Source organism: Arvicanthis niloticus, chromosome 16 (genome assembly GCF_011762505.2).
Source record: "Arvicanthis niloticus isolate mArvNil1 chromosome 16, mArvNil1.pat.X, whole genome shotgun sequence".
Lineage (NCBI taxonomy): Eukaryota > Metazoa > Chordata > Mammalia > Rodentia > Muridae > Arvicanthis > Arvicanthis niloticus.
In genome coordinates this window covers 11,331,211-11,346,285 of record NC_047673.1, presented here as the reverse complement: position 1 = coordinate 11,346,285, position 15,075 = coordinate 11,331,211, and the positions used below count along the sequence as shown (strand labels likewise).

General features: G+C 39.8%; 1 protein-coding gene across 2 annotated transcripts in view; it reads left to right on the top strand.

Annotated features, from left to right (window-relative positions):
- Window positions 1–15,075, top strand: part of Csmd1 (CUB and Sushi multiple domains 1) — a 1,522,453-nt gene that overhangs the window by 675,617 nt on the left and 831,761 nt on the right. The window lies entirely within an intron of this gene.

The window sequence follows — 15,075 nt, the reverse complement described above, 5'->3', positions numbered from 1 at the left end:
TTGTGTCTTGAGACCTGTTTCCTTTTAATGCTATCTTTCTTAAGTATTTCAAGACAGCTATGCAAGTTCTGACCAGTGGTGTCCCCCCTGTGGTTGACAACTAAGAATTTCCTTCTGCGGATTCTAACATTGTAAAGAGACCACACAAACAATAGATGTATACTTTCCCAGCAAATTTAGAAATAGAGTAATGGAAATCTATGTCTTTTAAGACCTTTTCTAAAATCGGTTATATTCTAATTGATAGAAACAAGGTGCTGCATCCCTTAAAGGAAGAGGGCCTCAAAAGGTCACAAACACCAGAGCGCTGGTAGTAATGGGGTCATCCTCTACAGGTCATGGCTCACCAAGGATTCTAGCCTTACTGATTTGTACCACATACTATATTAAGTTGCTGAAAAGTATTATTGACCCTTAGATGATTTTGTGAGATTTGAGTGAGATATGGTATACTATAACTAGGTGTCTTGTTTATCTAGACTTTCCTGTCTAGGACAGATTCCATAAGGCACTATGTTTATTTAGAATTTTTTTTTATTATACTGGTCATCATTAGAGTATACCCTAGACCTCCATGATTAACCCATGGTTACTCTATGCTTAAATGGTGAATGAACATTTTGATCTGTTCTTTAGTTTGTGTCTAAATTCTCTTAGCTTGACATAGTATTCTTATTTCCGATTGAAAAAATAATTTTTTGTTATTTGAATACTGCACATGAATACCCACTTGCCCTTTAGGATGACTGCATGAGAAACAGTCCTTGGTATGGCTTCTCGAGGAAGCCTTATCCTAAACAATATGCATTATTGTTCCTCTCCTTTGAACACATTATCTACTACTTTGGTGGCATTAAACTATGATATTGTAATGAGGGGCGATGATTATTACATTATGCAGAGAAGAACACAAAATCTGGTCGTATTGCATGAGATGTAATTTATGTAAAAACATGCCGACAATTGCATTCAAGTATTTGATGTAAGTAATGAGAGAATCATGCATAATGGGCATTTTTTTATTAGACTGAGATTTAGTTGATTTGTCTTATGAATGAAGTTACTCAAGCAAATTGGATTGTGAGCCAAGAAAATAAGAAGGATAAAATCGAGAGACTGGAAATTAGAAGCTTGGCATAGGCACATGAATATCAAGACAAACAAACTTAGCTCTAAATATTCTACCAGTTTATTTGCCTAGGAAAAAAATGGGCTAATTTGTGCTTAGTTTAGTAAATTCTAGAGGGAGTCTTATTCTAAAGAATTATACATTTGTTACCATAAAATACTCTATATTCAATATTTGTTAAATACTTGTTCTATGATTGTCAAATATTAGAAAGTAAAAGGATTAGTCTACCGAAGATCTGTTCTTTCAAACCACCTGCTTCGGAAAGAGAAGACATTTCCTTTCTGAATGAGTCAAATTACTAAGTACAGAAGATGTCACAAGCTTTATATTGATACTACATGATGGTATATTAAAAATGCATTCCGATATCATCAGAGCTAGTGCTGCCTGACCTATCCCTCCTATATCCTAACCTAATTTTTCCTTCACTTAAAAGTCTCCCCTCATTTCCTCTCCACAGCACCCTGGTTCTACCTCTGTCCCTTAGCTAGGGTTTTCCTCCTCCCTCCTCACCATAGTTCCTCTCTATTTTGTTGGATTCAGTGGGTATTCCAAGTTAACCACACAAATCTAAATCAATGAGCTATGCCTGTGGGTAAAATAGTGATGAGGATTTTACAGGGTTGGGCAACTGCTGTCTGGTCAGATTTAGTTCTGCTTCACAGGATAAAAACTATTCTTGATACTGAAAATCTGGACAGTAGCCTGTGGGGAGCTGAAGGTCCCAGGAGTAAACCTGCTATGATTATTTGGCTGAATGAATATGATATTAAAACACCTTCTAGATGTGCATTTCTTGCAGCTCTCAGACCTTGTCCAGGGAGTTTCTTTGTGAGTGAATGATGGTTAACACAGACACTCCCAACTGGTCAGAGTGCAGAGGACAGATGAACAGGCATAGAGAGCTCAGTCACAATGGGGCATCTGTATCCCACAGCTACCCACAAAGGTTCAGATGATCATGAAAGTGAGGGTACAAAGATAATAAACCGCAAAAGTCATGAAGGGCCAGAGCAAAACAGTATCTTCTAGATGTAGCATGAGCAATGCACACTTGAAATCACAACAGCTATAAGACAGTGGCACAAAATGAAGTCACTCAACTTCAACATACCAGTACAGAGTGGCAGTGGCGGACTCGTAAGCCTTACTCTCCAACTGAGGAACCACTGCCGGGTGAGGAATTCTGAGGGAGGGAGCGGCAGTCTGTTTAAGTGTGTGACTTCAGATAGGATGGACCCACAGCCAGCATTCATCATAAACCCTTGTACAATGACCTTAGTGTATTTTAAAAGTGCCAGAGCCTCCAAATACTTTCTGGTTTTGAACCTCTTTCTACCAACTCATCAACACTTTTTAAATGTATGTTGTCAAAAATCCAATATATCTTTATAAAAGAAATAAGCCATTGGAGGTTATATAACCCAAAAGAAGCCTGGAAGGGCTGATGCTCAGAAAGCCTTAAGCTGTCTCACTTGAATGTAGGTGGTCTTACAGGAGCTTCTCTGGTTCTCAGCTTTGGCTGTGGTCTGGGGTCAGATTAGGAGTTCCCAATGGAAGGGCATTGAGGTGGGGAGCAGTTTGAGAGTACACAGGCCACCTACTGCTACTGCAGATGGATTTGACATCCAGAATGTCTAATTACTTCCTGAACATGTGTGGACTAGGGTTCTGGCTTCATGAATATGTATTTGGCTGTCTTTCTACCCTTCCCCATTTGTACTCATGGCCAAACATTAATTTTGTTCAAAATAATCTAGTTTAAAATCTTTCACAGGTATCAAATATGTTAGTTATTTCTCAACACTTATTTCGTTTCATCTCAGAAGGCTATCTATAGTCCATTGGTATGAGAATGTAAACATTTTACATTCCTATTTTAAAATATAATATACACAGCAATTGAAAATTATCCTTTTAACTCTTCAGTGTGGATATAATGGTGATGACAGAGAAGGCAGGATCACATGTACCAGCTGCTACTCACTCTGCTTATATTCCTCTCAGGCTGTGCTTATAGGTCTACCTCTGAAGCTCACATTCCCACCTTAAAGTTCTCTTGAAATCCCAGGAAGTCTATAGAACCAACTAGAAGTCACCTGACAAGTACCTGACAGAATTCATTGCATCACCACATTCCATTTAAGGCGACATAGAAACTGAAGCCCTCAGAAGCATGTCACAAGGGTATCAGCTCCACTAACCACTTTTGGCTCCCGATTTATTAAAAAATTTCACACAAGGAACAAAGTAAAAACAATCAGTGTAAAAAACTATACAGTGTCAGTTTTCTACCTTGGCTTTCTGTTAGTCACAATTCTCAAGACTGTCTTCTTTTAAGTCAGTTTTCATCCTCAGGCAAGATGGTTTGACTAGCTGCGGCTAAGAGTGAGCTTCAGTGTTCATGTGCTTTAAGTCTTCAGCTACACCTGCCAGGTGTCCCAAAGAGTCCCATGTCCCGAGGGTTTTTCTTGGAACTGGTAGCTGTCTACTGTTTAGAGCTGGCATCCCTCCAGCATGAAAGCCCCTCCAACCAGTGCATGCTGTCTCTGGCTTTTCTGCAGTTTCCTTTGGTTTTAGTCCCACAGGTAATGCTAGCTGCAAGGTTTTCACCACACACTTTAACATTGGCAAGGTCCCTTTATCTCTGGACCTGATAATGGAGTTATGTGTACTCTACTTTAGAAGAATTAAAAAAGAAAAGACTATGATATCCCTTGAATGACAAAAATTTAAAATTGTCTGCACCAAATGTCAGAATGGTGGGAAGCAGCACAGACTCTCACTTTTCCTCTAGGAAGAATAAAAGAAGTCAGCACTTTGTGCAGAATGCACAGGCAGTCTCTTCTGAGGATGAAACATACTATTATGAGCTGTAATTGTGTTCCTTGGTGTCTACTTAGAAACATTGTAAATGCCCATCTACACTAGAGCAGGCATAAAAATGTTGTAACAGCTAAATTTACAATTCTGGGAACCAGATCTGAAAGTTGGTAAAAATAAATAACCTTCATGGGTGAAGGGTATGTCAAGATATATAATCACATAGTAAAGTATCACCAGCACTAAAACTGAGTGAGCTACCAGGTTATGCAGAGACAGACATGGATCAAGTACACGTTTCTTGGAAACAGAAGTTGGCCCATAGAAGGTGTTCTGTGTGACAGAAGTATTCCACCGTCTAGAAAATACAAAACCATAGTGATAATTGAAAGGTCAGTTGTTACAAGAAGCTAGTGTGTATGATGAGCAAAAAGGTAGATTATTGTAATAGAGAAATGACCGTCATGTGTGTAGTGTACTGTGATCATGTGTGTAGTACACTGCCATCATATGTATAGTAAACTGTTATCATGTGTATAGTGACCTCCTATCATGTGTATACTGTGCTGTGATCATGTATATAGTGCATTGCCATCATGTGTGTAGTGTATTGTGATCATGTGTGTAGGGTACTGCCATCATGTATGCAGTATTCTGTGATCATGTGTGTAGTGTATTGTGTTCATGTGTATAGTGTACTCCTGTCATGTGTGTAGGGTACTGCTGTCATGGACCATGAAAATACAAAGGTGAGAGTGAATCCAAACATCGATGCTGAGCCTCTGGGTGATGGTGACAGGTCCTATGTGTACAGCGTCTGACAAATAAAACATGTTTCTGCAAGAACTTGAACATGGTGGAGGCCATGTATATAAGAGTGATGTGGGGCAGACATGGGAAATTTCCACACCTTCCTTTAAAGTGAATTATTTTTAATATGAATGTAAGTAGTAAATTAATCTGGCCTGGCAGCTATATTTCTTTACCTTTGCTAGTTCCCAATAATCATACACAGAAATCAAGATTTATGTCAAACTGCACCTTAATAGCTAGGCAATATGGATTTATATTAACCCCTATGTTAATCTGGCTATCTCCCAGCCTGATCCTAACTCATACTTACAGTTTAATATTTTTCTAGCTCTCTCTGCTTTAAATGTTTCTTCCCATGATGTCTTCTCGGGACGTTCTCTTCATGGCCCCTCTGAATCATCATGGCAGATCTGAAACACCGCCCCCCACTCTCTCTGCTTCCCATGGCTGGCAGAAGCTTCCATGCTTTTCTCTCTTCTGCCCAGCCATTGGGTAATCAACATTTATTGACACGGCAGAGAATACATGGTAAAAATTGCTTACATAACCTTGAGAAAGGAGATTCTTGGTACAAGCATTACAATCTCATGTTCACATTGAAGCAAGATATGAGAGCAGAGAAATCAGCATTTGAATAACACAAGGAAAACCTCATTTACACACTGCACAAAAACATTATGGGTACACCTTCCCCTGCATAATTCTGTGAGCCTAAAACAACACTAAAATTAAAGCCACAACAAAAATCAAAGGAATACAAGTCAAATAATATTAAAATATCCAAATTCATCATTCACAAAATTTTTGTAACATTTTAAAGAACATGCTTAGTGGTGTGGATTACACCTTTATTCTCAGCACTTGGGAGGCAGAGTCAGAGAGATCTCTGTGTGTTGGAGGTTAGTGTAGTTTATATAGTTCCAGGATTAAACAAAGATAACTATTAAAAAACCAACAAAAGAAAAGAAAAATAAACCATATCTTTCTATAAAATTGGAGTGAAGTTTTTATTGTACTCCTTTTTTGAGAATTTCATATATGTAAACAATATATTTTATCATAGCCATCCTCCACAGCCCTTTCAAGCTCCTCTTGGACCCACCCCCTCCAACACATCTTCCTCCTCATTTCACATCCCTTTTGTGTGTGGATTGTCAAGTATTTTGTAAGTCTTAATTAAACTAGACTTTGTTTATTAATATCTGATATATTATAAAATATCCTCAAGCCAACACTGAAAACGTGAAAACTCAAAATGCATCAATCAAAAGTAAGATAATTTCTTCTTTAGTGATGTGAATCCATTAAACTTTGCCGAGTTTTATTTAGCAAACTTATTATTATTGGGAAATCTGCCACATTTAATTGCTGAATGTTTCTTAAATGAATATTGCTAAAGTAGCCATTAAAAAAACACATGGAATTTTGGAAGAATATTTACTCAAAGCAGATGCTGAAACTAATGACAGTTTCAGCACTCAGAGCTCAAATTCATTTAGCCACGTATTACTTAAGTGCCTTAACATTTGCTTGTGGATGGAGGTTGGCACTGAACAGACTGCTTAGCTGAGCAAAACTGTATGCAAATACAGAATGGCAAGTCAAAACACACAATGCCACCATAGGAAAATAGTATATAAACTGTGTGCTATACACTCTGAGCATTTAAAGGCAGGGGCCATGAACTGACTGGGTTTTGATTTAGTGAACTATCCTAACACCCTTTCATCTGAAGGGAAGATGTTTGAATTCCATAGAACAAGCAAAAGGCATAATGATGGCGATTTTATAGGAGATCTGTAGAAATGAGTAAGACAGCACAGCACATAGCTTCTGTGTCCTATCTGATGTGTGTGTCCTATTTAGAATCACTAGGAATAATGGCAGCTGTGGGACTGTAAAAGGAACAGATTCTCAGTTATAATATTCACTGCTACTTTTTAATTTTTTTTTTTTTTTTTACATTGGGAGAAACACATTAAACTTTCAGAGATTAAAGTTCAGGTGCCTAAAAGTGTCCTATGAACATGTCACATCAGAGCCTCACACTGCTAAGGATGGGCAGTGTAGACCAATAGGCAGAACACCCCTCTCCATCAAGCCACTTGTGTTCAGACCTCTCCTTTGTCTTTCAGCTCAGGAACTCTATGACCTTGGGCCAGCCGCTTAATTTTTGTCTTTCAAATTCAATTTTCTCTTCTGAAAATTAAGGTGGAATGACAAGGTTAGCTCTGAGATTCTTTCTAATTCTGTGGCTGAAGGCTGACATTTCTGCAGTCCGAGAATCCTGGATTTGAGCCCCAGTTACATCCCTTACTGTTACGGAATAGTCTCTGCGTTTGACAAGTTAAATAATGTTCTTTAGGCCCACGTCTAAATGGGTCTGTCCTGTGGGTTGAGGGAGAGTGGGATGTAGACATTAGCTCACTGGGAGTGCTTCACCCCTGTGCACACTCACCATGTTTTATCAGAAGGTGGTCTTTGAAAGGACAGGGAGATAAAAGGAGGGCAGGGGGTTAATATGGTCAAATGAATAAAGTACTTGAATTACAGAGTCTCTGTGAAACTCATCAACAAATGCAATGGATGCATGCCGATAAGAACACTAATAGATTATATTGTTTCTGTTTGTTACATCTTCAGCACACCCAGAATTATTCAGATTTCAAAGAGCACAGCGATCTGACTGACATGTGAAGAGAGCAGGAATAGAAGCAGTGTATAAGTTCTAAGGCATTTAGAGCGTTGTAATTGTCTTGATGTTTGAAAAGAATTGTTTACGCCATCTTACCCGTATATTAAAGAGGGCAGGGCACAGCACTTGGTGATGTTAAAGTACTCACTGCAGAGGGTCTACAGTTGCATCCTTCTAAATCTTCCTTTAGACTTTAATTTTGTGTTAAACTTCTTGTCACAAGGTAGACAATACCACAATTCGGATGTAAAATGAGATTAAATTCCGCATCACATTATAGAAAAATGGATGCAACTAACCCCAGAGCCTCTGAAGACACTGCATGTAGAGGATTTATGTATGCAGATAAAACAAGGTTTTCACTGTACCTCCCAGGTAAACATAAACTAAAATGCTCACACCTCGTGAAAGACTGTTGCCTCATGTTCATGAGAAAACTGTGAATTTTACACCTCAAATTCTGTTTTCTTGATGCTAAACAGTGAAATTATTCTTGGTTTTTTTTTTTTTTCATGCTTTGGGTCTCATGAAGACATCTGGGCATCACTTGATGTCTTCTACAAATGTCTTCCTCATTTTGAACTCTGATTCTGAGTTTCATAGGTTCATTTTCAGAGATTTACTTATTTTATTCTGTGAGCATGATGGCTTGCAGGCAAGCACATGTATACTACATTGGTACCTGGTTGCTGAAAGGACTAAAAGAGAGCGTTGAGTCTACTGGAACTAGAGTTATAGTTGTAATCTGCTGTTGTGAGTGCCACAAATCAAACCTGTGTCTTGTAAAAGAGAAGTAGGCGCTCTTAACTGCTCAGCCATCTCTATAGCCCTAAGATCTTTTAAGTTTTGAGTCAGCTGAGTACAACCTCACAGCTCTAAAGTCTGCTATGATTTTTCAGGGAGGGTCTTGGTTCTTGCTGCAGTTCAGCCTTGGATACATGCTTGCGTGTGCTGTGCTAATTTTTCCTCTTGTTACCATGACAAAATACGTAGTGGAAACAAGTTAAGGAAGAAAGGATTATTTTGGTTTATACTTTGAAGTTGTGGTCCATCGTGGCACAAAAGTGATAGCTGCAGGCTCTGGAGGCAGATGGTCATATCGCATCCACAGCAAAGGAGCAGAGAGTCATGGGTTCTTGTATCTGGGTTGTTTTTCTCTGTTTTTATGTAGTCTAAAACTCCAGACCAGAAAATGGTCCTACCCAAATTTATAATGAGTCTTCTCATCGTGGCTGACCTAATCTTGTTAATTCCTCCCAAGCATATTCAGAAGCTTGGCTCCTGGTTGATTCTAGATCCTGTTGTCTAAGCAGTCAGGCTAGCCATCAGATAATTTACAAAGTCCTCTGAATTGTAAATGTCAGAGGAGTGTAATGAAACTAGATCACAGAAAAATGATTATCTCAATTTGTGTTACAGAAAACAAAGATCTTGGTATTCCTTTAAATCTTATTTTTAACTGAAACCATAATTTTGAAGTTTAAAACTTGAAGTTATTGGATAAAATTTAAAATGTTTCTTCCTCTATCATAATACCAATAAGAGGCATTTAGTCTGTTTAATATATTAGGTACATGTGATAATAAACTAAATAAAACCCAAAATTATGCCACTTTAGTGTAACTCATTAATAAAGACATATTAAAAATGTTTGTGGGGGCTACGGCTGGAGCTGTTGCTTGGTGGGTAGAATATTTGTCTATATCCATATGTATATGAAGCATATGCACACCCTTGTTGGGTCACATACCCAACACTACATAAAACCAGATGTGATGCACAGCTTAACCCCCACACGAGGGATGTCACCTCAGCAAAACAGGGGGCTCCAGAACAGCTGGGCTACATGAGATTCTGTCCTAATGGTTCTTAAATAATCTTTATAATTCTATAACTTTGGGCTTTGCGTGGTAGAAAGGTGAGGAGTGTGTTGTTCCCAAGATAGGTGTAGACAGAATAAGAAGGTTCAGGAACTCAGTGCAACTATGGCCCTTCATCACCCTTGAGACCCCTGTGTTTCCCTCAACCACTACACACATGATCACTGTCAACTGCTTTCAGCTGAAGAAATAGAAGTGGAAAATAAAAGTACCTTCTGATAGGAAGCCGGAGACACCAAACTGGGAAGTGACATGAAGAAACTCTTCCCCTAAGAGCTTCTTCTCTCCTGAAAGAATGTTACCCTCCCCTTTTCTAGAAAGGCAGTGTAGATTAAATGGGCTTCTACCCCAAAACAGGGAAATTTAATTCCATAAGTTTTCATGTGTCACAAGGTAATCTTTTCCTTTCATAACTACTCAACCATGTAAGAGAATGTGACACTGCAGACCACGCAAACACGGGGTCTAGCTAGTCAGAAATGTGGTGACATCTATCCTAGGATCAAGCTTTTCTGTATACAGACCATCGCCTATTAGCCCCATCTATGTCCCAGAATACTTCTAGAATGTGCTAACCAGCATCAACTTGTTCTGAGAGATCAAATTTCACCTGTTAGACATGAATATATATATATATATATATATATATATATATATATATATATATGAAAAGACACTCAGGTATATTGAAAATGTCTCCACAGTTGTACACGTGGTGCAGGATGCTTCTATTCCTACTGACACACCTCTGTGAATTCTGCCCCATCACTTTCCTACCCAAAGATGGTGCAACACTGCATCACTACTTTCCATCAAGGTCCCAACTGCAGCCCTTAGTGCTCAGTTTAGAGAAGGGGGTGAGCTTGGAGATGAGCAAGTTATAATGTTGAGTGGAAGATGCTTCTGTTGTTCATTCTGTTTTGAACTTGTCACTAAGTCATGGCTTCAGTGTATTCATAGAAGTGTATAATTGTATGTGTGCTGTGTGCATGTATGTCTGACTGAATGTATATGTACATATGGGTGTGCATGTGGCATGTCTATATGTATGTCTATCTATGAATGTATATGTATTTGTGAGTGCATTGTCGTGGGGCATGTGTATATATTGTATGTCTGTCTATGAATGTGCATGTATATATGAGTGTGCATGTATATGTTTGGCATGTGAATATATAATATATTCTTGTATGGGCTATTCATAGATGCATGTGCAGATCACACCCACAAGTATGCAAAAGTGTTATTAGGTGTCTTCCTGAACTGTTACTTGTTTTATTCCTTTGAGACAGATTGCTTGCTAAACCTGGGGCTCTTGGTTGGTTAGCTTAGTTAGTCTACCTGACCAGAAAGCCCCAGTAATCTTCCTGACTCTATGTTTTTCCAAGCTCTAGGGTGACAAGTACATGCAGCTATACTCTGCTTCTCATGTGGGAGTTGGGGATTTGAACCCAGATCCCCATGTTTGTGCTGTGAGACCCATTGCTCATTAACATATCTTCACACACAGATGGAATGCTTCAGCATTGACATGAGTAAGTGGATTGTCAAGGCATTTGGTCTGAGTATACTTTGGAAGATAGCATAATAAAATCAGAATGCTCAACAAAAAACAGCATAGACAAAGCTTCTGTTCTTTCTGCCCAAAAGCCAATGCCCAAAAGAAATGTCATGTACTTGCTCCTGATTGCCATGTTGGTACAGGTTTTTTACTGTCATCAAAAATGAGGTTTTTTTTTCCGCCCAAGGCCTTGGAGCTTCACTGGGACAAGAAAGTATTTTCCACACCCTTCCAACACTAACTGTATTGGAAACAAACGCTGCTGAGAACAGTTTTTGCTGTCATTTCAGAGCAGAAGTACTTAAGGGGATCTGGGATAATACAAAGCTGTTTCTAAACCTTTCCTTATCTTAGGGTTGTGCAAGCCACAGGGAGTCTGTAAGTCAGGGTCAGGTGATCACCACGCTCTGATAAACCTCAGTCAGCCTGAGAGTTCTGGAATCTCCAGAGCTCATCTGAGGAATTGGGCCACTGGGTTCTGGACTCTGATAGGCTTCCTAGATGACAGTCAGCAGAAGCTTTGGATAAATGCTGGAGCATGGAGGCCATGCCTCCTCAGAAAACACTGCTACTGACCTGGGCAGATGGGGTAACAGTGTGGGCACAGTACAGGTTTACTTTCTGTGTGTGTTTCCTTTAAAGGACTCTATTGACTCAGTGGCCTGTGCATTCTCATTATGCACAGTTGGGTAAAAAAAGAGCTGGATGCTCATCAACAAAGCTGACAGGAAGGCAACTTTCTGTTGCAGTTTGATGAAGTAGAACACTCTTGATTAGAAATTTGCTTAAAATCCTTCCTGTTATTGTTACTGTGTTAAATTAAATTATCTAGCCAAGAGTGGTAAAAAGTCAGATTTTAATGTTATCTGCAAAATGTCAGATATTACAAAGATAAGGACATTCATTATAAAATGCGACTTTAATCAATTTTTCATCATTTATTTTTGTATGTAAAACTAGCATTCTCCCTTTATTAATTTGAAAAAGAAACAATACAGACTTTCATTTACCAAACAAGTTCCCTGCCAGAACCAAAACAAGAGATGAGATTGGATTAAAGAATCTAAACAATGGAGTCTGTAGAGGAGGATCCTAGGCAAGTGGCACGTCATCGATGTGAGCCAGAGAGCTGTGTGTGCCCTAAGGTCCCAGACCTGACCTGGGGGTTGTGGTTCAGATCCACTGCCCAGGCTTAGATCAATGCAGCCCCATGACCAGGTATCACCCTTGCTTGTCTTAGTCACTGGTACGTGACATATGGCTAAAGAATCAGCAATGGGCAAAGCATTGAGATTGCTGGGTTTGCTCCGGCTCACCAGACATAGCTCAATGAGGCTCTGTGGTATCCAAGGAGGGGCACCTATGAGCCCTAAGGAGAGAGCGCAAGACTCCTAGTCCTGTCTTTCCAGGGTTCCCACCAGCAGAATGTGCATGAAGCTTCATTTCCCAGGGACCACCTCAGTTTTAATGTACATATCGAAGCTTGCAGCTTTCATATTTGGGCATCCAATACTAGGCATGACTGACTGCCACTCGAGCACTTGTCATCTAATCATGGCCCCTTACTCACCTCTATGCCCTGTCTGGTTTGCACTTTGGAGAAATTTGATGTCTCTCACATGTGCTGTCTTCACCTTCATTAAAATACACTGTCATGGCATGATGTCTTTTACCTTTTACAAGCAAAGCCCATCAGCCAGTCCATCACTAAGGATGAGCAGACAGACTGACAGACAGAAATGGCCTCTGCAGACCAGCCTTTATGTCGCCGGAGACTCTGCATGGTTTCTCGCAACCTTGGAAACCATGTCACGTGGTCCTTTTCCACTGGGCTCCAGTCTGCTTTTGTTTTTGAACTCCCTACAATATGCCCAGACTTCTTTGTGCTTTTCACTCTTTGAAGCAACAATCCCACACTCACTAAATGCTTTTGCCTTCATTTATGTAGTGTATTAAACCCACAATTAATAAACAGCACACTGTTCTACACCATCAGCTTCGGGAGGACATGCAGTGCAAAGCACTTGTTCTAAGGTTTGGCATAATATTGACCCAGCCCTTCCAGCTGATACATTGACTCTGAGGTTATGACCCTGGATTCTTGTGAATCTCAAGTGATAGGGGTGAAATTACAGAGCTCAACTTCAGTTGGAGGATCTTAAGAGGGTGGGTTCCTGACTCTCAGCTCAGTCCCCAGTATTTCTTCAGATTTGTTTATCCTCTCTGTATGATAAAGCCTATTGTGGAGAACTGATATTCAAGACGGAAGGCTCTCTCTGAAATATACACTGTCAGTAATTTTCTGTCAGGTGATGCAGGCTACACTGGGAAGCAATACGCACAGTGTCTTTTCTTTGCTGGCAACTATGGCATTGTCCTCTCTTATGTCCAAGTTTCAGGTACACAAAGACCACCAAGGAACCAATGCCAGTGTAAAACACATAAGGATCTTTATTAAGAGCTCTTGAGCAAGGTCTGTCAGACTCTCACCACCGCAGCAGGTCAGAGTGAGAGCTCCAAGTCTAGAGGTCCAGAGTTTATGTTGTTACATCACACTTGGGGAAATTCCATATAGGTCAGCTAGTTTATGTCTTAAAAATTGCATTTCTGTCCTAATCTGCAGGAACAGAATATGAAGGCAGAACCACCTGACAAACAAGATGGCCAGGTTACCTTTTCTCTGAAGGATATCTTAGATTATCTCTATGTACCTTGGTCCTGCTATTGCAGCTGGATTTGCTAAAGAGGGTGTATCTTAGGATGTTTGCTCAGGTAGGATTTTCTTCCTGGAATTGAAGTTTAGCTCCTGGTTCTACACAAAATGCAGTTTCTTAAAAATGGGGTTGGTTGGGTTTTACACCTCCACTGAGTAGGAAACCTTGAGCAGAGATATGGTCAGAACTTGTATCAGACATTCAGTCACATTTGGTTTCAAATATAAAACTAGAAAGTGTACAGTTCCTTTCACATATATTTAAAGAAAACAGGGCTATCTGGGAAACAAGATCCCATGAATGGCTTCTTTTGCCATGAGACCCCAGGATAGATGGGAACAAAGTTCTAAGTTGTTACTTGGAGGCAAACTAAAAATGTCAGCTGCATTTCAAGGTAGAGAGAGGAATCTGGGCTGGATGTGCTTGGGACATTGTGGCACTGGGCTTGCTCTGGGATTGCTAATGGAGACCAGCAGGCTGGCACTGTGGCTGTTTAAGTTCTAGGTCAAATGGTGAGGGCACCAGGTCACAGATCTGTGTCCTGGAGAGTAATTGTCACAGATGATGGTATAGGAACCTTGGATCCTGGGAATCTGAAGCTTTGAAGATGCACAAGATGTTAACTTCCAAAGAGAAGCTCACCTGGGAGCAAGGCAAGTCTTGAGAGAATGACAGGGCCAGGTGTTAGATGAACTGGGCATTCTGTATCTTCATACACAGACACACACACAGAGAGAGAGAGAGAGAGAGAGAGAGAGAGAGAGAGAGAGAGAGAGAGAGAGAGAGAGACAGACAGACAGACAGACAGACAGAGAGAATATGTGTAAGGTGCCACACTTTACCTTATGTCCGTGTAGAATTATTTTCAGGAACCCTTTTGTAGATGTCTCAATCTATCTGTTGTGATTATATTTCAAAATATCTCCCCCAATTTCATATGTTTGCATACTTTGTCCCCAGTTGGTCATACTGGGGTCCATATAAATAAATACTTGAAAGGACCTGGAAGATAATGAGTGTCCTTGTTTGTATGTCTATATGACTCTTGTAAATATTCATTTTCAAAACTTGCTTTAGGGTGGAATAAGCAGGAAAATATGCAGGTGTCTTATGACCCAAATACCTAGAAACTCTCTTAGTTCCAGGTCTATGTGCTAAGCACATGTACCTGATCATTGCTAACTTTTTTCTATGAGCAGTTTTATATATTTACCAAGATCAGCCTGATTATCAGCAAAGTTCCCTTCAAAGATAGAAGTCTAAAACAGAGTGTAATAAAAAGTCAAGTTAAACCTATGTATTGCCTGAAAATGGCTGCCTGGAAAGCCCAGAATAGCAAGAAGTGTTAATGCTTAGATGTCAGTTCTGCGTATTTGGGCAGAACCAAGATAGTCAGTTCCTGGGAAGCTGCCCTGAATCCTGGTCCTCAGCCTGTCTGAAACATAGAAAAGCCACTG